This window comes from Sturnus vulgaris, chromosome 5, assembly GCF_052056855.1.
Source record: "Sturnus vulgaris isolate bStuVul1 chromosome 5, bStuVul1.hap1, whole genome shotgun sequence".
Classification (NCBI taxonomy): Eukaryota; Metazoa; Chordata; class Aves; order Passeriformes; family Sturnidae; genus Sturnus; species Sturnus vulgaris.
In genome coordinates this window covers 67,213,904-67,235,780 of record NC_142247.1, presented here as the reverse complement: position 1 = coordinate 67,235,780, position 21,877 = coordinate 67,213,904, and the positions used below count along the sequence as shown (strand labels likewise).

Genomic DNA, 21,877 nt, shown 5'->3' with positions numbered 1-21,877 from the left:
TTGTTCTCCTCCTGCTCCCCCCTTCCCCGTTTCTTCTGCCCCCCGAATCCCGTCAGGAAACCTCTTCGCAATTCGCCGCTCTAAACTTTTTCCTGGCTGCACAAGCCGCAACCCCCGGGCAGCGGCTGCGTCTGGTCCAGAGGGCAGAATGGGGCGGGGGTGGGCTGCAGGGACCCGGGATGCAGGGATCCAGGCTGCAGGGTGTGGAATGCAAGGAGTGGGATGAGAGGATTGAGGTGCGGGAGCCGGGGACGTGTGGACCGGGATGCGCGAACTGGAGACGCAGGATGCAGAGACGGGGATGTGGGATGCAGGGACCAGGACGCGGGATAGCAGTGCCCAGCTTCTTACCGTGCAATGAGGATAGGTCCTGGTGAGGGTCTCCAGCTGCCCCCGAGCATCGCGGGCTCCCGATCTGCTCGTTAAACATCCACTGGGGAGTTTCACCCCCCAAATTTGTGTGAGCTGCTTCCTCTGGGAACAATCACCCTTTCTCCCCCCCACCTTGGATCGGATCCCGATAGAAACTCATCAAGGCCTCCTAAGTGGTCAGAGGTAAGCTGTGAGAGAAGGAGAAGGGGACAACGGGACGGAGAGGTTGTGATCACCAAGCGATGATCCCCTTCCTTTCCCCTCTCCTCTGGAGCACCCGCTTCCCGATCCTCTGACCAACTTTGGCTCCGCTTAGCCAGGCAGCGCCTGGGACCGGAGCTGTGAATTGGGGTCCCTTTTCGCTGCTTGGCATCTTTCTAGATTTCCTTTCCTTTCCGGGCAAAGGGGATTGGTGCAAAGCTTTAAATTAGGAGGCGACCTAGAGTTGCAAAGACAGGGAGTGGGAGCTGGCTGGCGTTCGCAGACCGCCTCCCCCGGCTCTCGGCGCTGCGCGGAGGGGCCGGCTGAGCCTTATCCCTACCATTTATTCATTGACTGCTTTCCTAGCTCTCACTCTGGAGCTGGCTATCGCTCCTGGCACGGCCGGGAGCGGGGCTGTGGCAGAAGCCCTGGGAAGGAGGCGAGCCCCATGCTGCGGGGCTCCCCGCGGCTGTTTAACTGCGCCGGCAGCGCGGGCAGAGCGCAGCCCGGTCCCGGGGGGAGGACAGGGCTGTGGGGGGGACGGGACACGGGGACGCTGCTGTCGCTTGGCAACCCTGCATCCCTGCCCCGAGCATCCTTCCCCCAGCGCCCTGATTGGACGGGGCCGGGGCGGGGGGAACACACACGCTCCTCCGAGGATGCTGCGCCCCGGCACTGCGACTTGTCGCATCCTCAAAAAGCCGGGAGCGGGCAGCGTGAGCACAGAGCAGCCCGGGGAGCCGAGGCAGTTCAGGGCGTTGTATCACCGTCCTCCTGCCTTCTCGCTTCCAGCTGGCTTGATCAATTTGCTTCTGCTCTACATCTCCTAGAAAAAGATTGTCTTTGTGTGTGCGTGTGTGTGTGTATGTATGTATGTATGGATGGATGGATGGATGGATAAATAGATAGATACAAAGAAAATATACCAATATATGCACAGAAATATATGTATATACACGTATGCATTTGTATATACAGATACATGTATATGTATTATCCACAGTCTTTATATTATCTCTCTGTATTCTAACTCCTATGTGGGAAGAGAGAAGAAAAATAGTTACTGAGAAAAGATCACTTCAGGGTGCAGCAAAGCTGGATGCAAAGGGAAAAAGAAAGCTACTTTTTGGCTTGTATATATTTGAAAACCATAGATTTACATCAGCTGGAGTGCTAACAGAAGGCTGTGGTCCTAAAGAAAGAATTAAACCCGGTGAGGTGAGTGAGCTGTAAGAGTCAGTGAGGATGGATACGTTGGCTTCAGAGAGGGTGAGTTTAAGCCATGCTGCATGGGGCATTGCTGGTGTTATATGTGGCTTCATTGCTTATTCTCTGCTATGGGGGACAGTGAGCAGCTGCTTCCTGCTGTTTGGGTGTAGTATGGAGAGGATGTCTGTAAAATTCCAATACCTCCCTTTCCATACAGCTCCAGCTGGGACACTGTGAATTTCTCATTCTTTAGCAGACAAGTCCATTGTCTACTTCTCCCTGAATGTTTCCCTGCACCTTTGGACTTAACCCCAGGCAGCTCCTCACCAGTGCTCAGTTAAACCAAGGAAAGAAACACTGCAGTCAGGAGCTGCAATCCAGCAGCTCACATGGGGCCACTATTGTTTCAGCAGCCATAGTTCCAGTAAGGAGTTAAGTCAAAGTAAAAGGAAATAAAACAATATAATCTGTTTCTGCTTTGTAATATTTTATGTTTAGTTATTTAACATCTGTTTACTTTTGTGATCTACCATTACATTTGAGCTACTTGGCTAATTTTATGAGTTTTTTCTTTCTTGGAAGCCAAGGACATTTGCTGAGATGTGCGTGTTAAACTGTTTCATTAAGGACTAAAGTTAAGCAGGGAGGGAAATGAAAGGCAGCAGTTTCTCTTGGGTTTACCCTACTTTAGATTGGATCAAAATGTACATGAAACATTGCTGCAACATAAGGGTAAAATGGAATGAATAGAAAATCAGTCTCATGTCTTTCAAATCATAGCACAATTTGACAAATAGGTTCAGAATACAATTTTTTCACAGTCCTGCAGGCTGATTGCCTGGAAAGACTACTGAAAAGAAGGATATGATTCTGCATTGCTTTGTACGTAGCAATTATGCCTCAAAGTGAGTATGAAAGTAACTTTTTCATTGGGTGAGATGTAAAACCCACTGTGTATGAAATTGGCCACCACAGGCACCAAGTGGAATTTGGCTGAGATGGTTTGCCTGATTTGCAGCAGGTCACTTAGAGCTGGGGAGGTGATCCAGTCATTTGTTTTGTGCTTCAAAAAACATCAGTGGTACTGATGGTTTACTCCCTTTCCATGCCTTGCTGCTGTGCAGCATCTGATATCAGTCCTTAACACTGCTCCTATTGCATTTACACATGATCCATGGCTACTGAGAAACAGGAAGATAAACCTCAACAGTCAAACAAGATGTAGGCAAAGGTACAAGGGTTTCATTCCCACCTTCTTCCAGAATTCTTCCTCAGCCAGTTCTCCTGGCACAACAGGATCTCATTTAAGCCATAATAAAACCTACCTCTGTCTTTCTAAAGCATGATTCTGGAGACCTCAGTTCAGTTTATAACTCTGGAAAACCGTGTTTATTTGTGTAGAGAGCACAACTGTGCCTCAATTCTCTTTCGGGATAGCAGGTGGTGCATCCACGTTGGGTGTGCTGAAGATGCAGCTGGGTACTGAGCCTGTGTTTTCATTCAGTCAGATGTTCAGGCTTACAGGTAGTCACACACAGTGTGACAGTGAAGGCAACACAAAGATCTCAGTGAAGCTCTGGGCTGTGTTTGGATGCTACTGGCAAATCATTCATTTCAGGCTAAACTGAGCTCCTCATGCTACACTTAATTGTAGATACCCCCACAGTTAGACACAGAAATCAGGCTGTATAACTTCTGTCAGGGGACAGCTTGGAGAAAGCAATCAACAGCCCTAAATGTCTGTGACCTGGATCCAAAGAAGAGGCTTTAATATGAAATGTATTTATTTCTTTTCTGCCTGTGAAATAAAGATGGTAAAACAGCATTAAATTTTCTAAAATAGTAATATTTTGCCATTGTAAATTATCTATTAGTGAAATAGTAGTTATAACTAGTTGAAAGATCTATTCCTTTCAAATTGAGATCTCATATAACACCAAATCGACTTCACAGAAAGCTTTGATGAGCTGAAGAATTTGTTTTTATAAAACTCATGAATGTGATTAACAGGCTTATCACCACAAATAAACAGATGCGTGTCTTCTCCTTACACAGAATTTTAGCATGAGCTTCAAGACTGTACACATGGGAACTTTCCAATTTTGCATTTGACAGGAAGATACTGCTGCAGCAAAACACTTTGTAGGGTTCCCTAACTTGCTATAAGCATCTGTTTTGGGATACACTCAAGTTATTTGCTGATTAAAGACTAAAGCAAAGCTCTAGAAAAATTGCAAATGTGCTTGTACAACCAGTACAAAAACTGCAAATGGGCCTGTACAGCCCAATCTATGGATTTGGGCTGTACAATCTTCTATTCTAACTGAATAATTCATGAGGCTTATGGTCTTTCCTCCTTTCCTGGGGACCTTACAGAAATGGGCAGGAATAGGGCCATAGATCAATGAGGCTTTTTTCTAGCAAATTGCTCCCTGCCATCTGATTTCCAAGAGCTCTGCATCTGCTTCCTGTGTGGAAGCAACGTGTGAGTGGGCAGGATCCCATTCTATGGCTCTGCCTGAGATAACCTGGTTAGTGGTAATCACCCCAGGCCAATCCTGGCTTACCTCTGTGGTTTGGGGCACACATCAGAAGCACCTAGAGATGATATCATGCTCTCCTGGGAGCCTGCCAGTCTCAGGATACAAAATCCTGTTTGGATGGTAGCAGTCACAGGGGTCTAGATGTGTGTCCACAACACTATAGCCATGGCAGTCTCTGTCTCCTGAGACAGAAAGGCAGAAAGTTGGTAATGGTTGAAGCAGGGATCTACAAAATCCCACACTCTGAGTCATCCCCACCTGCCAGTGGTGAGGGACATGGACATATTCCAGAGGAACAGTCCACTGGCACTCGGCTTTCAGAGGAATGTGGTAATCCCTAGGGAAGATCCACAGCAATGAAGAGTGTAAGGGGTTTTGCTCTGTCATACTCCAGGACCTCATGGATTGCTGTGAAAAATTATGCACTGCTGTGGCTGCTGGCTGGACACCAGTAGCCAACAAAGTCCCTCCAACTTCCTCAGCTGGGAAGAGCATAGAAAGTATAACAAAAATAGACCCTTCTCTTGCTCTTAGCAAACAGTACTGATGGTCTTCATCATGAAACTCATCATTAAAATGGAATGTCTTCCTTTCCCATTGTTAAGTGGCTTTGAAGAGATTTTAGGTCAATACACATGGTGCAGGAAGTCCTCTTGTACATTGAGTGCTGTTCTTCTTACAGCTGATTCATGTGGCATCCTCTGGGCCTTCAGTGCCATTTTTATTCCCTCTCAGATGTCCTGTGATGTCTTTCTTAGCTGGCTGAAGGGATTTTGGCCTAGCACCATCGTGAAGAATATGTCATGACATACTCAGGCTTTTTTGGGGCAGTCTGAGCCTTTCTCATGCCCAAGGACAGTGGCAACTCTGACTATAAGGCTGAACACAATAAAAAACCTGTGCTTCATGTGGTATGGTCTGGCACATGGAAGAAAGTGTGCATTCCAAACTGCCAATGCACATGTAGCAGCATCCTTTCTTCTGCCTCCATCTCTCATGACCATCAATATTTTAACCTGTCTCTTCTCCCCACCTCTCCTTCAGCAAATTTTTTCATTTCCTTCAGTATCCCTCTGCCTTTTTCACCTTCTTCTCTTTTACTTTAGATAGCTGGCTGCCTGCTCATGCTTATAAGCCATGTCTCCAGTTAACCCCAAGGTCTCCTTGCCCCTTCTCCACAAAGAACCTCTTTCCATGGAAAAAAACCCAGCAGCTGTTGTTCGTCTTCATTGGTTACAAGAGGCGAAAAGGTCTGGCTTCACTGTGGGAACCAGTTGCCCTCTTTCCACCTCTGCTTCCTTCTCAGAAGTCAGGTTTCCCAACACACTGCTGGGGACACATGTGACATCCAGATGTTGTCCAAATGGGGCTCCTTCATAAAAATACATAAGCAGCAAGGGTCCCTCCAGGTCCCTGCAAAATATACAAGTATACACACTCCACTTGCACCCTCCAGCCCTTCTGTAGCCAAAATCCTGCTGCAGTTTGTGCAGGTGCAGGGATGAACATAACACAGGATCTGCCTGAAACGTTCAGGACACTTTAAATCTCTGCCAGTTCATGACTGTGGGTCCAAGGTCCACCACCCTTCTGCATCTTCTCACTCCATCCTTCCATGTCTCTGATATAGGAGGATATGATAACATATAACAAATACGTTATTTGTCTTCTGAGAAAAGGCTCTAGCCTTTCCCAGGAGGTGCAGGGGACAGGGCATGGCACAGTAGCACATTCCAATCTCTGCCATATTTAAAGTAATATGAACAGATGACCCCATTCTACAAAATACTGACTGCTACCTCTTTATCTTACCGTGTGAATAATTTGGTACCAGATACCAGAATTTCCTACGTATTTTGCTTTTCACTTAATTCACCTTTATGTTTCTGTGCATTATTATTCTCTGTATGAGTGTCTGAGCTGCTAGCAGTCTGGCTTCTTCAAACTACTTCATCCTCCCCTCTGAAAATCCCTGGACAGTTCTTCTCTGTGAAACACTTTCCCTTCACCCATAGCTCTTCCCTGTAGGAATTACTGCATTTACATATTTTGTTTAAGGTTCTTAGGAATTATTGACAAGTTTGCCTTGTCCCGGGGGGGTGATGTGACATAGTCGAGCTGTGAACCACTTAAAGCTCATAGGAGAGATTACTTGTGACTCTGAATTAGGGCACAGGCCAAGAAATGTAGCACAGTGCTGTCAGGGGCTGTGGCACACAGATCCATTTCCTTTATAATCCCATCATATCTATGACCTACCACATACAGAGCAACATAAGAGATCTACATTTTCCCATTAGCACAAGATACAGGCTTCCCGTGAAATAAATTTACTCACAGTCCCTACAACACTGACAGCACTGCTTTGCAAGCCTGGAAACCCTGTTTTTATTATGTCAGTGAGTTTATTTCAGAATTCTTTCACACTGAGAATCCATCTGGATATACTACTTTTGAAATATCCTGCTGAGATTCTGCTTCACCACTAGTTAAAAATGAATGGATAAATTTATAAACAGGAAGTTTATTGTATTTTTCAGCTGAAAGATATTCTAGATTTTATCTTGGTTTAGATTTTTGTTGGTGGCATTTTGGTTTTTATTGTGTTTTTTTTTCCTTTTTCCCAACCATTTAATTTTAGTAGCACCCCTGGAAGGAACAGTGAGTCCAGAATTAGAAAGCTGAAATAAAAAGAATCAAGTTCCTGGAAATGAGATTGGAACAAAAAAAAGCAAGAAATTCAAATCAGTCACAAGCTAAGGATCATGATTTTCCCTTAACAAAGACAAACCATTTTCCAACAGGAAAGGCATACCTGGCCTTGGAAAACTGCTAGTAGCATAAAATATAATTGAGCAGATGGTAACAAAAATAGCACTTGAGCTGTTTAAAAACCTTTTATTGAACGCCTCTTCTTTTTTTTTTTCTTTTCCCTCCAGAATGCTGTTGTCCTCTCTAATTAAAGAAAAGACAAAAAATAGTGAAAAATTGTAAGATCTATATGTTCTTCTTCAGCTTGCTCTATTTAAATTGCACACCAGTAAATGTGGGGAAGAGAATAACTTGAAGTTGCAAAGCAATGAGAGCTAACATTGATAGTGGAATCTTAATTCAGCTCCCTTTTGCACGTGGATACACTCTTTAATTGGCTTAACATTATCTTCTTTTCTCTTTCAGGAAATCCTGACACATTCAGCACCTTAAAAAAACAGGGTTTTGTCAATGGTTTAACTTCCCTGCACTGCTCAGTGACTGCTTTGCACTTTGTATACTGTGCACTCATCTTCCTCTGCATTACAGGGAGAATGATCCATTTCTTTTCAGAAAAACATTCAAATGTTTTGAAACTTTTTTTGTTTCATTTAGTTTTTACTCCACTCCTGAGGTAAGGTATGTTGGTTTTCTGTTTCCCAAATAAGACATATGAATTAAAACCCAAAAGTGATAGCAACTTGTTAGTAACCTGATTTTTTCACATTTAGGAGCTCTACACTTTCAGAATAATTTACATGATACCTTGAAGAAATTGCTGTTGTTCACCTTATATTAAGTTTGTGGTTTTTACCTGGTCCTAGAGTTTGACTAGGATAACATTATGGTTTTCTTAGACTCATTCTCATAAGTGACTAAAACTTTTTGCATTAAATTATGCAGAGAATCAACATGGAAAAGTCCATCTCAACAACCAAATTTTGACAAGGGTGTAAACTGTTGTAAGCTGAGCTTCATAAAGCGAAATGCTCAGTAAACTAGGCTACTGCTTGGTATTAATTCTGGACTTCTAAGAGAAAGGAAAGGAAAGGAAAGGAAAGGAAAGGAAAGGAAAGGAAAGGAAAGGAAAGGAAAGGAAAGGAAAGGAAAGGAAAGGAAAGGAAAGGAAAGGAAAGGAAAGGAAAGGAAAGGAAAGGAAAGGAAAGGAAAGGAAAGGAAAGGAAAGGAAAGGAAAGGAAAGGAAAGGAAAGGAAAGGAAAGGAAAGGAAAGGGAAAAGAAAAGAAAAGAAAAGAAAAGAAAAGAAAAGAAAAGAAAAGAAAAGAAAAGAAAAGAAAAGAAAAGAAAAGAAAAGAAAAGAAAAGAAAAGAAAAGAGAAAAGAAAAAGAAAAGAAAAGAAAAGAAAAGAAAAGAAAAGAAAAGAAAAGAAAAGAAAAGAAAAGAAAAGAAAAGAAAAGAAAAGAAAAGAAAAGAAAAGAAAAGAAAAGAAAAGAAAAGAAAAGAAAAAAGAAAAGACCCCAAAGCAGAGATTCTAGATGGATTTTGGCTTGGTAGCTCTCATGGTGTAGAAGGATCAGCTCATGTGGTGACAGTTACCAGATCCTGGCCATGGAACAGAAGTAGCTCCCTAAGAGCAGTGGTTTGTGATCACACCAAGTGTCCATCAAGGAGAGTATTTTCTGTCTAATCCTGGTCAGTAGCATGTACTTAGAAAAACTTGGGGACTGGACAAAATAGAACATTTTTCTCTTGATATACCACTTATGGCTTCCAGCAACCTGTGCTTTAGGGACTTTAATCTACTTTTGATCCCATTATTCTGTTTGCCTTTACAGAAGCCTGCTGCTGGGATTTCCCTCACCAAAATAGTCAGTGTGTTAAAAAAAACTTCCATTAAAAAAAAAAATTAAGGCTGCCTCAGCAAGAACCCTGATCTACTATGCTCTGGGAAACCACAAGTACTTTTTCCTTCCTCATTCTCTTCAATCTATTAATGGCTTTAGACATTTTCCATACCCTTCCCCCGCATAAAAGATGAACGATTCCAGGCTATTCAGTTTTTCTTTCTCATGATTTGCTTCTGTCCACATTTTTGCCCTTCTCTATTCTTTTTTAACTTCACAGCCTCTTTTTTTGAGATCAGCACACTACCATTTGGAGCCCTCTAGGTGTGGGAGAAATATCTATTATTACAGTCTCATAATGATGATACTGGTTTTAAATTTTTTTTCCTCTTCCTTCCTAAAAAGTTCTAACATTTTCTTTGTCATTTTGACAAAGGAAAGCTGAGCTGGCATTTTCAGAGAAACTATCATAAGGAGTAGTAGTTAATTTAAAGTCCATTGTATCACATGCACAGCTGGAGCTATTTTTTGTCTCATCTGCAGTTTTTACACATTCACTGAGAGTGATTTTCATCTGTCATTTTATTGTCCAGTCAGTGAGTATTGTGAGATTCTTTTGTACCTTGTAGCTGCTAGTTTGGCGTTTTACTTTTCTGAGTATCTTTCTATATAAGTAACAGTCTCGTGTCTCATTAGTCAATCATTTTCCAGATCTTTCCAGACTATGTTAATCAGTATTAGTCCTAGTAGGGAATATTGAGGAACTCGCTGTGGGGGGGGCAGAGGATCTTCCTTCATAATGAAAATTCAGCATGAATCCCTTCCCTTTGCTTCCACATTTTCAAGCACCTTCTACCTGCTCTTGTCTTTGCTAGATTTCTGTCTTGGGTAGCAATACAGGATGTGACCAAAAGTATGTATTCTATCACCATCTGTTATAAACCAGGTGGGGCAGTGATCCTTATCTCTGTGGGAGATAATCTCTGCTAATGGGCCATCTGTTAAACCAGCTGGGGCAGTGTTCTTTATCTTTTCCACAACCCATCCTTCCTCCAGGGAGACATCTCCTGTCAATGGGCCATTGGGTCCCACTGCATGCCTGATAAAATTACATCATCCCATTGGGAGATGCTCCACCCAGGGGGAGGAGCCAAGCCTTTCCTACCTAGATAAAAAATGAGCTCTGGAACATCAGAGCAGACTTTGTCCACTGGATTCCAGAGTAAAACCAGGCCCTTCTGCATCATCATTGGACCTTCAGAGGAAAACTGCACTTTTCTACAGGACCACTGCTTCAACTGAACCACATCTGCCATCCAGGAGGACTGCAGCCACCATTTAATTTGACTGACGGGGTGTCAGGTTGTATTCTGACTCTGTCAGTGTTTTTGTTGTTTTGTATTACTGTTTTATTTTAATTTTCAGAGTAAAGGACTGTTATTCCTATTCCCATTTCTTTGCCTGACAGCCCTTTAATTTCAAATTATAATAATTTGGAGGGAATTTACCTTTTCCATTTCAAGAGAGGATCCTGCCTTTCTTAGTGGACACCTGTCTTTCAAACCAAGACAGTTTCTTTGAGACTCTTTTATGGGGATATTTGTCAGAAATGTTGCAAAGATCCAAATACGAGTTACCTGTATCTTATAGGATCTAAAGTGTTCCTGCAGTCATGTGCAGCACACCTTTCCCCATATCAACAACCTATTCCCAACAGATTTTTCCACACGTTAATAAACACCATTCCTCGCAAATTTTCTTAGCAATTTTCAGACTTATTCATCTCTTTTTCCTTTTTCTCCACCAAAATAGTATTTTATACTATTAGTATTATATACTTATAGATCACCCCCAAAATAGTATTAAACAATGGCTGACTTATTCTATTCCTCTGGTAACAGGGTCAAATCAAGAAAGAGGCTACGGATCACAGATCAGCAGTTTCATATCTGAATGTTTTTATCACTTGGGACTCAAAGTTTTTTATTGGTCATTTTATCACTTTTAAAAAAATATATTGTTGACAGCCAGATTTGAGACAGATCACCTCTGAAGAAAGGCTATGGTGAACACTGATGCAAAAAAATAATGTATTTTCTGTTATAGCCTTAACATCCTTCAGTGCTTCTTCTATACCTGGGCTATTTATTGCCCCTCCAACTCTGGCAGCTTTCTTCTGAGGTGGTAAAGTAAAAAAAATTGCTATCTGATAGTTGTGCTTTTTTTTTGTGCATTTCATTTCAAAACTCCTTGCTGTTTAATGTCTGACACAGAAGCTTTTATAGATCATAAAGCAATTGCCTAAATCCCATCTCTAAGACCAACAGCCAATTGACTACAGAAGAGGGAATAATGTAAATGAGCTATACTGAAGACAAACTTCCCAACTGTTTGTGGAGACATGGATATTTGTGGCCATTTGGATGGCGTCTGAAGTGACTTGTGTAAGTGTGAGGGAGATGCCAAGAGTCATAAGTTCAGTTTAGTGGAATATCAAAGTACCCTTGCAGCTACCTCTTCCATCAGTCCAGTGACACAGGTTTACTTCATCAATTCTTACCCAGCTGTCAAGGCTTGCTGTAGAAAGCCTTGCAGAGAAGTAAATGGGAAATATTTTGCTGACACTGCTCAAAAGAACTCTCATTTCTTGGACTGGCAATTTCATTTCTGACTTCCTCACCTTTCTGGTCATACTTCTAAACATCAAAAGAGTCAGAGATATTACCCTAGCAGTAAAACCCCCCTTTTTTTCTTCTCTCTCTGTTTCATATTTCCTGAATTGCTTTTATGGGAACAAAGCAGGAGAATGGGAAGTGAAATGTCTAACCTATTACACCTGACTGATCAATATATGTCCTTTTTTGCACCACAGTAGAATGATGAAGTTGGGTTAGGTGGTTTCACAGCTTACAACTATCTTTCTTTACTTCAGCCTAGGCAGACCCAAAGGAGACCTGTGCATACTAAAGAGTAAAAGGCTTGGGGACCTCTGCAAAGGAAAGGCACTTCCCTCTGGTTTCAACTCAATGGGATTTGCTGACATAGTTCAACTAGAGAAAGAAGAAAACTGGCACCAAGTATTTGCAAAAGGCCTGGAAGATTTATTACAAACACCAACTACCTGTATCTAACATGTAAACACATATTGCTAAGTACTTGAGACAACCCCATGCTCAGAGGGTGGCTGTCAGAATAACTTTAACTTACTGAATTTTCTAGTCTAGAGAAACACCTGCTACTGATGAAGCAGATGAGACAGGGAGAGGAAAGATGTGACTTGCCATAGATTATGATCCAAGCAACTGAGACAGAAAGAAAAAGGTCAGAAAACCAGATGACATATCAGCTGTGAGTTGTGGCACAGAAAACAAGATCTCTAGAATGTGAAGTATCTATGGCATAAATGGGTTGAGTGGCTTGGCCACTTTTGGATCATTGACTATACTCAATTGAGAGAAGCAACAATTTTTTTTCTCTTTGTTTTAATTTAAGATGTGTAATTGATCTTACCCATTTTCCACAACTCTTTTAGATGTAGGGTGTCAGATGACTCACATCCTTAAACTGCCTGTCTCCCCATGCTAATTGTGAAATGAGTCTTGGTTGCACCCCAGGCATTTGGCCAGATGAACACTCCTGTAGATGTTGCACTTGATGATGTCTGTGTCTGAGCCCTAAATGCACCTGGTGAAGGGGTCAGAGGGGTCTGCAGAGGGCTCCCTGTGGCAATGTCCCTCCTCCTTCGTGTCACTTCAGCAGCCCTGTGGCTCCCAGCCCTGCACTCCCACAACATGGAAATGATCCTTTCCTCTGCAGTGCTGCCAACACTGTCAGTCACTGAAACTGAGAAGATTAGGAAAGAATAAAGAAAATCCCGACTGCTTTTTGCCTCGGGGCAGCAGAGGACTGCAGGAATGGACATGCCAGGATCACCTTGATTTATAGAGTGGCATCCAAGTTGGTGTCATGTATTTAATCCTTTTGTGCCAGCTGGAAGTTGAAAAGTCTGCACTGTAAAGTTGAATTGTATACTTAAAAATCTAATTAATAAAAAAAAAGGAGATGCCAAAAAAAAGTCTGTTTAGGATTTGTAAAATCTAAAATCTATTTCCACGTGACTGTAGATATTCCCATAGCAAGTGTCATAAATAACAGTGAAATGGGAAATAAAAGCTACAGATAGAATTTTTAAAAATTAACATTAGAGATATAGCAGAAAATATTTTTGTACACTGTTTTGCTCTGACTGACACGTTCATGTTCAAATTTTAATGTTGCTAACAGCCATTCTCTCAGCAAAAACATATTTTTGTAAAAAATTCTGTTTATTCCTTACAGTGCTAAAACTCTGTCAAATAATTATGTTAAATATGTACCTGTGATAAAAGATAAATGGGATAGAATGCAGGTGACTGCATGGAAAATGAACTTTGCAGCCTTTTACTTGCACTGTTTCTTAATAAGTTTCTCTCAGACGCTTGTACTGTAAACCTCTGAGATGCTCCTAATACAGCAAACACAGCAAAACAACACTCAAAAATAAGTTACTTTCTATCCAATAAGAATTCTTCACTTATTTCTCTGCCCCCAGAATTACACTTTTCTCAAACATAGAAAAAGCGAGATCCAACACGACCACACTTTACCCTATTTATATTTATTTACACACGCTCCCCTACACAAATCCTTCCAGTTTCATACTTACTGTTTGTTTTTAATGTGGAAGTTGCTACCATGGGAAACATGGAAAAATGGTGTGACTTTGTGATAAAATTTACCATTCCATAGAATCACAGAATCATTTAGGTTGGAAAGGCCCTGTAAGATCATAGAGTCCTGTTGGATCCCAGAAACCTGGGGGTTTTGGGCTCTCTGTGCTTTCTGGCACTGACCCCCTGGAAAACACTGCTTTTGACCTGAGGCCTTGGAGAAGGCTTCCAAATTTGAGTGATGAATTTAAAAGCACGGGTGTGTAGTTAAATAGAAGTGTGTGCTTTCACACGGTCAAGTGTTTTAAATTTGAGGTTTTTGTAATATAGTGATAGGTATGGGACAAGATGGAGGGGTTTAGGTGGTCTCTCTTTTGGTGCTCATCTTCCTTCTTCATGGTTTCAGGCAGTAGTTTCTGGTTGGTCAGTCAGTGTCACACTGAGGGTCACAGGAAGTTAGTTATTGGGTTAAAAGTAGAAATAATATAGGTGTTAATTCTCTATTGGACTGTTTAGCTTTCAGAGATCTTGTAGCACCTTGATCTTCCTCCATTTTCCTTGCTTCTAGCAGGTAGCTATAAGTGCTGCTGAACGTTCTTTTTGATAAGATTTAATAAACAACCAAACACGAGAAATTCCATTTCCTTTGTGTGTTTTTTAATCCTGGCTCTGAATGAAGGCAGAAGAGACTGAGACAAACCACTAATGAAGTGGTGCAAAACTCCCTCCACTGCCACAGAATCCAACCATTAACCCAGCAATGCCAAGTCCTCCACTAATCCATGTCCCCAAATGCCACATCTACACATCTTTTAAATGCCTCCAGGGATGGTGACTGAATCTCTGGTCTGGGCAGCCTGTTATTTTAGTATAAGAGACTTCTAAGTCTTTAAGTTTTTAAGGCCTTGACTTATTCAAATGAAATTAATTTTGTGTGTTTTGGGGATTTGGGGATGAGATTTGCAAGCAGAAATTAAAGCTTTGAAGATATACAAATGTTATCTAATGCAAATTCCTCTGATATTCATAAAATCTCATCTCACTGCACCTCGTTTTGGATGTGTCTGGAACCTGCTTCTGCACAGCATGGAATAAGCCAGCCTCCATCTCCTGGGGAAGCACCAATGAAATAATTATCTGCTTGCTAAACATTTCCTGCCTCAGCTGTGAATCCTGATCCAAATCTGCTTTGCCTGTGACCTTTCACAAATCCATTTCTCCAGGGCTTTTTACACCTGATGGATGCTACAGGGAGCTTGTGGCATGTTCACTCTGCACCTGCAAATCCTGCAGACAGAGAGATGGCAGCTCCCACACCACTGACATGTGCAAAGCCTGATTTCCCCTGGGTCCCTGGGTTTTGAGCTTCTGTTTGAGGACACTGGAGGGATTCACCTGATTAAAGACAGATATCTATTATGGAGCCATATTTGTGAGCTACTCACCTGAATCTTCCTTTCTATATGTCTACCTGAGGATGAGGTGAAGAGGCTTCTGAAGGTGCCTTTTCCTCTCCACTGCTTCCAAAGGCAGCCTCAGGCTCCCAGCTCATGTGAAAATGTCTATCCTGAAGAATTAGGAGAGATGGATCCCATCCCTTCTCCAAACACCTGGGTATGGGTCACACTGTGGGGCTGCTCACACTTTCAGGGTCACTCATGTGCACCAGTGCTTCCTGCAGGGGTGTGACCTGCAGAGGCAGGCAGGCACATTTTTTTCTAGAAATGGGATCTTTTATGCCATGTTCAGGATTGCCCAGAGAGGCTGTGGAAGCCCCATGCCTGGAAGTGCTCAAGGCCAGGCTGGATGGGGCTCTGAGGAACCTGGGCTTGTGGAAGGTGTCCCTACCCCTAGCTGGAGGCTGGAACCAGAGGATCTTTAAGGCCTCTTCCAGCCCAAACTATTCTAAGATTCCGTGTGGTATTTCCAATTTCTTCAGAGTCACCTTCCTTACTCTGAGAACTGCACTGAAATCTTAGACACCCAGAAGATCTGCTGAATTTTCAGATGCCACTATATTTCAGTGCCTGATTAGATGTCTTGGACCTTGGTGTCCTCTTTCCTTCCTTGTCTGTCCCAAGATGATCCAATTTGACCTAGAATTTTGGAGCTTGCCTTCAAGTTCTGGCACTTAAGTGTTGAATCCTTGTTGTTCAAATCCCCTTGGATTGCCTGAAAACATAGTTTTTCAAGCTTCCTGTAAAGATTACAAAAGGTGGAAGAATTATAAAAAAATAGCTCTTTTATATAAACTAGTGAATCAAACACAGCAATGGATACATCAAAGTATTTGCATGCCTGATTTCTATTTCTCTCAGAGGGAATGCAAGCAGGTAAACATTTTCCTAGATCTGGCCCAGAGGCTAAATAGATTTTCAAAGGATATATAATATTTAGGCATTTTGTAAGTAAACAGTCTTTATGTGCTGCTGCACTGAAGCAGCCTGTTTTACGTTTCCACATGTAAGAAAATTTCAACTCATCCTTTTAGACACAGCTATATGTGGTGGTAAGTTGGACAAGATAGCATCCCAAGGAGACTAAATTACCCAAATATTTCTAGTATGAAAGGCAAGTTGAAATACAACCATGAAACATCCTGGCATGCAGACAATAAGCTCCAAAGTGCTCTCAGAAGTTTATTGGTTCCTATTTTTGCCTGCAGACAGGAACTGTTATGTTTAAATCAAATCAGGCAACCTAATAATTATATCTAATCAACAAAGAAGATAAAGAGGAGGCTACTGTACTCCTTCACCTTATCTTAAGACTATTTTTGATCCTACTGCTGGAATGGAGAGGCCACACCAACTTGACTTATTCTGGGATTACAAACCATGTTAGCTCAAATTGCAACATATTTCTACTTTGTCCTTTCCCCTGCTTCATTTATGGTTAATGGCAGCTGTTCCTCATGGGCCTCGACAGAAAAAGGACTGTGTTCAAAAACCAGCACACCACTTCATCTGTAAAATTACTTCTTGACACTTTTGACTCTAAAGTTTTGTGTATGAATAATCCCCTATTCTGTACAAGAGGTTTTAAATGAAGTGTCTGACAAAGCCAGTACCTAAACCCTTATTTCCTGAGTTTTATTCCAAAGCCTGAAGTGTCATTTTTCTAAGCACTCATCTGAGTGAACCTGCATCATCTCCTTTACTCTTGAGATGAACTGTACTACCAGAGGCTGTTTTTGCTATACTTGCAGTCAGCAGCATCCCAAGCTGGAAGAGAGAGAGCTTTCGGTGCTTCCAGCATGGATGGCTGCACTTGATTGTGCAATCTGTTTATAGGGAAGAGATGAGCTCCTAAGTGGTGTTTTTCTGACCTTTTGCAGAACTTAATGATGGGAGGACTCATTTCCTAGACTTTATGAGCTATTTTGATTTGACCTCCTTTGACTGGGAGGGGAGATTAGATAAGTGTTCTGAATGTAGGCACCTGGGGTGTCAGTCACCTACATGCAGGCATGGAGTGACCTTTGAGATGCCCCAGAGCATCTGAGCTACCTGCATTTCTGCAATACACAGCAATCACCAGAGGCACACAGCTCTCTGGAGCTGCAGCTAGAAGCCAGTCAGAATACTACAGAATTTTTTGTTCAGACAGTTGATTTTCACCTTATCCTGCAGATGTCACTCACCTTGAACTTAGTCTAGAGGAATTCTTGTGCACCTCTCTACAAGTAAGAACCATTATATAAAGACAAAAATTAACTTTTTCAGTCCTCTTGGTGAAGGAAGTGTTAGATGCTTTGGCTTTGGAATGTTGTTCAAAAAAATCTCAGGCAAGCAAAGGAAAAATGATCTTACCCATCTCTTTCTATCTAAGGTCTAACTGCTGGCTTCATCTTCAGCTCTATAAACTGTTATGCCTTTGGTCAAAATCAATAAAGTCATGCCAGTTGACTTGATGAGGATATGCCCAAAGCTTAACTAGATCATTTAGTTCAAATGTAACAAGAAGACAAGGGCTGCATCAGTATCTTCCAATCTTAAGTTCCACAAGCACTAAATTAAATCATTCAGTGACTAAGAATAGTTGTGCCATTAAAAATGTTCAGAGATAGTTAAAAGCCCAACTGCTACCCATGACCCAAATTCAAAATGGCCTTCAAATTTATTTTAGGATGCAATATGATGCTTTTGATTACCCCTTCCCTTGATCTGTTGTGTAAATTGGACCTGTTGTGGAGGAGCAGTGGATTTTAGTGACAGATGATGCTCCCAGTGAAGTCTCTGGGGTGAATTTCCCTCTAACTTCTACTGGTGTTGACATCAAAAGTAACCCTTAAACCAATTAATTGAATTACACAAGTAAGTTACATTTCTGGGGGAGTATACTCTAGGCAAAATTACTTCCTAAATTGTACCTGGACAGCAGTGTTAATGAGGGCAAAAGAAATTTGTAGTATTAACAATGGAGAAGCTTGGTTAATAATTCATCCATAAAATGTGCATCATATGAATGATAGTGAATTCCTTACAGAATCAAAACACAAACAAAAATCCCTCTCTCTGTCCTCAGGGATGAGACCCATGACATTTAATCTATATAATTGTCAATCTACCGTGTAAGCATTCTTTTAAAAGTCTTTAAATTTGAATTTAATTGCTACCAGCTCTTGATTACCTACAGACTACGTAATCTATCATTGAATCAAATAATTATTATTACTATTGGGAAATAGGGAATTATGAAAAGGCCTAAAGGAGAACTGCATGGCAGGTGAGAAACAAACGAGGGTGGGGTAATCAATCTCTGTACCATAAAATGCTAATGTTGTCTTAATAAATATTAATTCTCTTCCATTGCTTGATATGTTCCCTAGCAAGCATGTCACTTAGCCTGTGGCATGCTTTAGTTTAGTTTAAAGTGGCACTACTATTAACACTTTAGCAAAATTATAATAGTTCCCTTTCATTTTCATAAAAGTAATTAAACTTATCAGTTTTCTTGTTATGCAACAAGCCAACCAATAAATGGACAAAAAAAGTTCAATTTGTGGTATTTTCGAATTAGCATCCTATGCACCAGGGATTATTCAGATATAAGATTCTAAATTAATGATTAAAAAAAATAAATATAGAAAAAAGAGGAAATAAGAATGAAATTGGAAGAGAAGCATTCCTGTCAGTTCCTACACTGACAAAATTATATTAACTACAGGATAGCTACTAATAATTCATTGCAAGCTCACAATTTTTTCAGATTAAGCTAACCTGGTGACTCCAGAAGGAGGCAGAAATTTAAATTGCAATGAAATAAACAAATACCTTACCATGGTGAGAAGTGAATTGTCTGCTTGGATGGACTGGGCTTTTCAAGGTACACTGAACCTAGAGGATGCACTGAATGAAAGGATGCATTCTTCTCCTGGAATGTAAATTAAAGATCTCCGAAGGAACTGTGCCGTGAAATCTGCTCAGAAATAAAGGAATGAGTTAAGAGAGGAAATAATATTCTTGGAGATTTCATAATTTACATTGACCAAATTTCAACCCCCTCATGAATAGAAATGTTTAATATGTTCTAAAACCAGTCCTAATATATTATTCAGAGACAAGTGTAGAAGTTTGCATTTGATTTATAACTGCAAAGAATGAAAGACAGAAAGACAGGCAGCCCCCAAGGCTACTTTGTCCAGGTGATACATTCCCCAGTCTGACTTGCAGTGTCCATTATGATGAGATTCCCTATCCTTTGAAGATTAGTTATGCTGGAACAAAAGTCCAGCAAGGACTTTGTGATTTTCTTCCAGCCATATCTAGGCTGCAAGGGGGACACCTGCAAATTCAGCTGCCTCACTCTATAAACAGAAGAAAAATAAAGAGATGAGTGTTAAACTCAGATGATTTCACCTTATTACAGCCAGAAGAGCTGGTTGCTCAGATGTGTTATCCCTGTCCCTCTGCTGGCAGATCAGGGACAGGGACAAGGAAGCTGAGAGGTGGAAACCTACCAAACAGAGTATTTCTGATCCCAAGCTTCTGAGAGCTAGGAAAGCTCATGTGAATGTTGCCAAATTTTCTGAATAGATTATTTTAGACTTTCTGACTCAGGAAAGTGATCAGTGAGGATTTGCATTGTAGGAAGAATTTATTTTTTCCTTTTGTCCATGACACCTTCATAATACCCTTTAACAAAATATTATGTTTGATAGTCCTGTGGGTAAGATGCTTGATGTGATATGGGTGACACGACTTTTGTTCTGTCACAAACCTGGTCTTGGACCATATCTTCGTAAAGGTTTAGACCCCTAAGTGTATGTTCCACCAAATTTTTCAAGTCTACTAGCTTAAAGTACTTTTATACCCTTGATTTTATTCAGGCCTATGTGCTTTAGGTGCCTATATATACGCACAATTGAACATCTCACAGGGCGTCTATCAGCCTGCTTTACCCTTATTTTCTCAGTATAACAGCTGTTTTTAGCTGATCTTAGTCTTTAGAAAATGAGCAGGATAGAAATTATCTTTCTCTTTTTACACAAATTTGCAGGCAGCACAGCATGGGCAGGCATCAGGGCTTCTGCCATAACAGTGAACACAGCTCTTACACTTAATTGGATGTTCATAAGATTTGAAAGCAAGAAGATTCTCTCCAATCAATACAATTTCTAAGCAAGTATTTTCAACTGCACTTTCAGATTTCATGAATTGGAAATGAAGAGACACCTCTCCTTTGGGATCTGTGACCTCAGTGAATACTGAAACAAAAGCACACCAAACCCTTAACTTTTGAACACATTTATGGAGTAGGGCTTTGTTTTTACTCTCTGGCCACATCTGATGGAAAATTGTATTTTTATTAATTTATGTTCTTTAATATTGTGGGCAGGCATACAAATAACTGTCTCAGTATATAAACACTTCCCTGGAAATGAACAGATGAACAGATTTCAAACCCAGTTTTCCTCATGCTCATCTAATTAGCTTTCTTATATGAGAGGTTGTGGTATTTCAACAAGTAAAAGATGCTAATTTTCAAGTGAAAGTTTGCAGCTAACCCTTAAATAAATCTGTTATCTTATTTTGGAGATGTATGGAACAAACTTTAGATTCACCCAAATTCCTTTAATTCCTCAATATATTTAAACCATGTAATCATTTAGGTTGTAAAAGGCCTCTAACATCATTGAGTCTGAAGTAGCTGGACCTGTGAGACTCATGCAGAGTAACACATGAAGACAGGAATAAAATCTGGATTTTAGAATCCTAGTACAGTGTTTACAATAGCAGGGGTCTTGACTTCTCTTCAAACCAACACTTGGATTTTTCTGGAAGCCTCTAACACCTCCCAGATCAGCAGAAGGGTAGCAACTACTGCCTATGCACTAAACTGAAGTGACAGAACACCATCAAAACAGAACATTTGTCAAGGAAATATTTGAACATTTTACAATATTTTAAGAGAGCAAATGAATCTGTTTTCCCACAGCTGAAATGATTACTCACCCCACCACAAGTTTGGATGTCTGTTTTAGTGATAATCTCTGCTGCTCTGAAATACACAAAATAATGAACAGCTGCTCTGGCTGGTGAAATGCAGAAGCAAAGTTGAGGTACTAATCTCTCATAAAAAAAAAAAGGGCTATTACATCTGGAATAAAAAGGCAATAAGGGATTATTGTTGATGCAGAACAAACCATAATAGTGATAAGAGCAAAGTAAACGTATTCATCCTCTCCCCTCCTCAAATCTGACTTTGCTACCTTTGTAACAGGCATCTGGATGGTGTGCACAGCCACATGGTTCTTGGGAGGGATGAACTGCTTCACTTTCCAGTGCTGTGCCTTTACCTGTCCTGCTTTCCTCTGGGGAAGAGTTAATTTTTTTCTTAGTAGCTGGTGCAGGGCAGTGTTTTGGATGTAGGGTGAGAATGATGTTGCTAACACACTGATGTTTCAGTTATTGCTCAATTGTGCTAAATCAAGGGCTTTGCATTTTTCCATACTCTGCCAGTGACCAGATGTACAAGAAACAGGGGAGGAGCATGGCCAGGGCAGGAGGCTGGAACTGGCCAGAGGGATGTTCCATACCATTCAACATCATGCCCAGTACAGAAACTGGGGGGAATTGGCCAGGGAATGACAATTGCTGCTCGTGGGTGGGCAGAGCATTGATTGGGTCGTGGTAATTTTATCATGCATCACTTGCTCTTCTCCCCATTATAAGTGTCATTGTCATCATTGTCATTATTATAATTACTAGATTTGACTTTATTTCCATTTTTAAAATATTTTTTATCTCAACTTATGAATTTCACCTTTATATATATATATATAAT

General features: G+C 41.1%; 1 protein-coding gene across 4 annotated transcripts in view; it reads right to left on the bottom strand.

The window, feature by feature from the left end:
- Positions 1-514, bottom strand: part of GRM3 (glutamate metabotropic receptor 3) — a 102,609-nt gene extending 102,095 nt beyond the window's left edge. For all 4 annotated transcript variants that reach the window (XM_088165889.1, XM_088165890.1, XM_014883132.2 and 1 more), the window contains exon 1: positions 352-514. The gene's annotated coding sequence lies outside the window, so the exon portion shown is untranslated. The remainder of the gene's footprint in view (positions 1-351) is intronic.
- Positions 515-21,877: the final 21,363 nt, after the last annotated feature.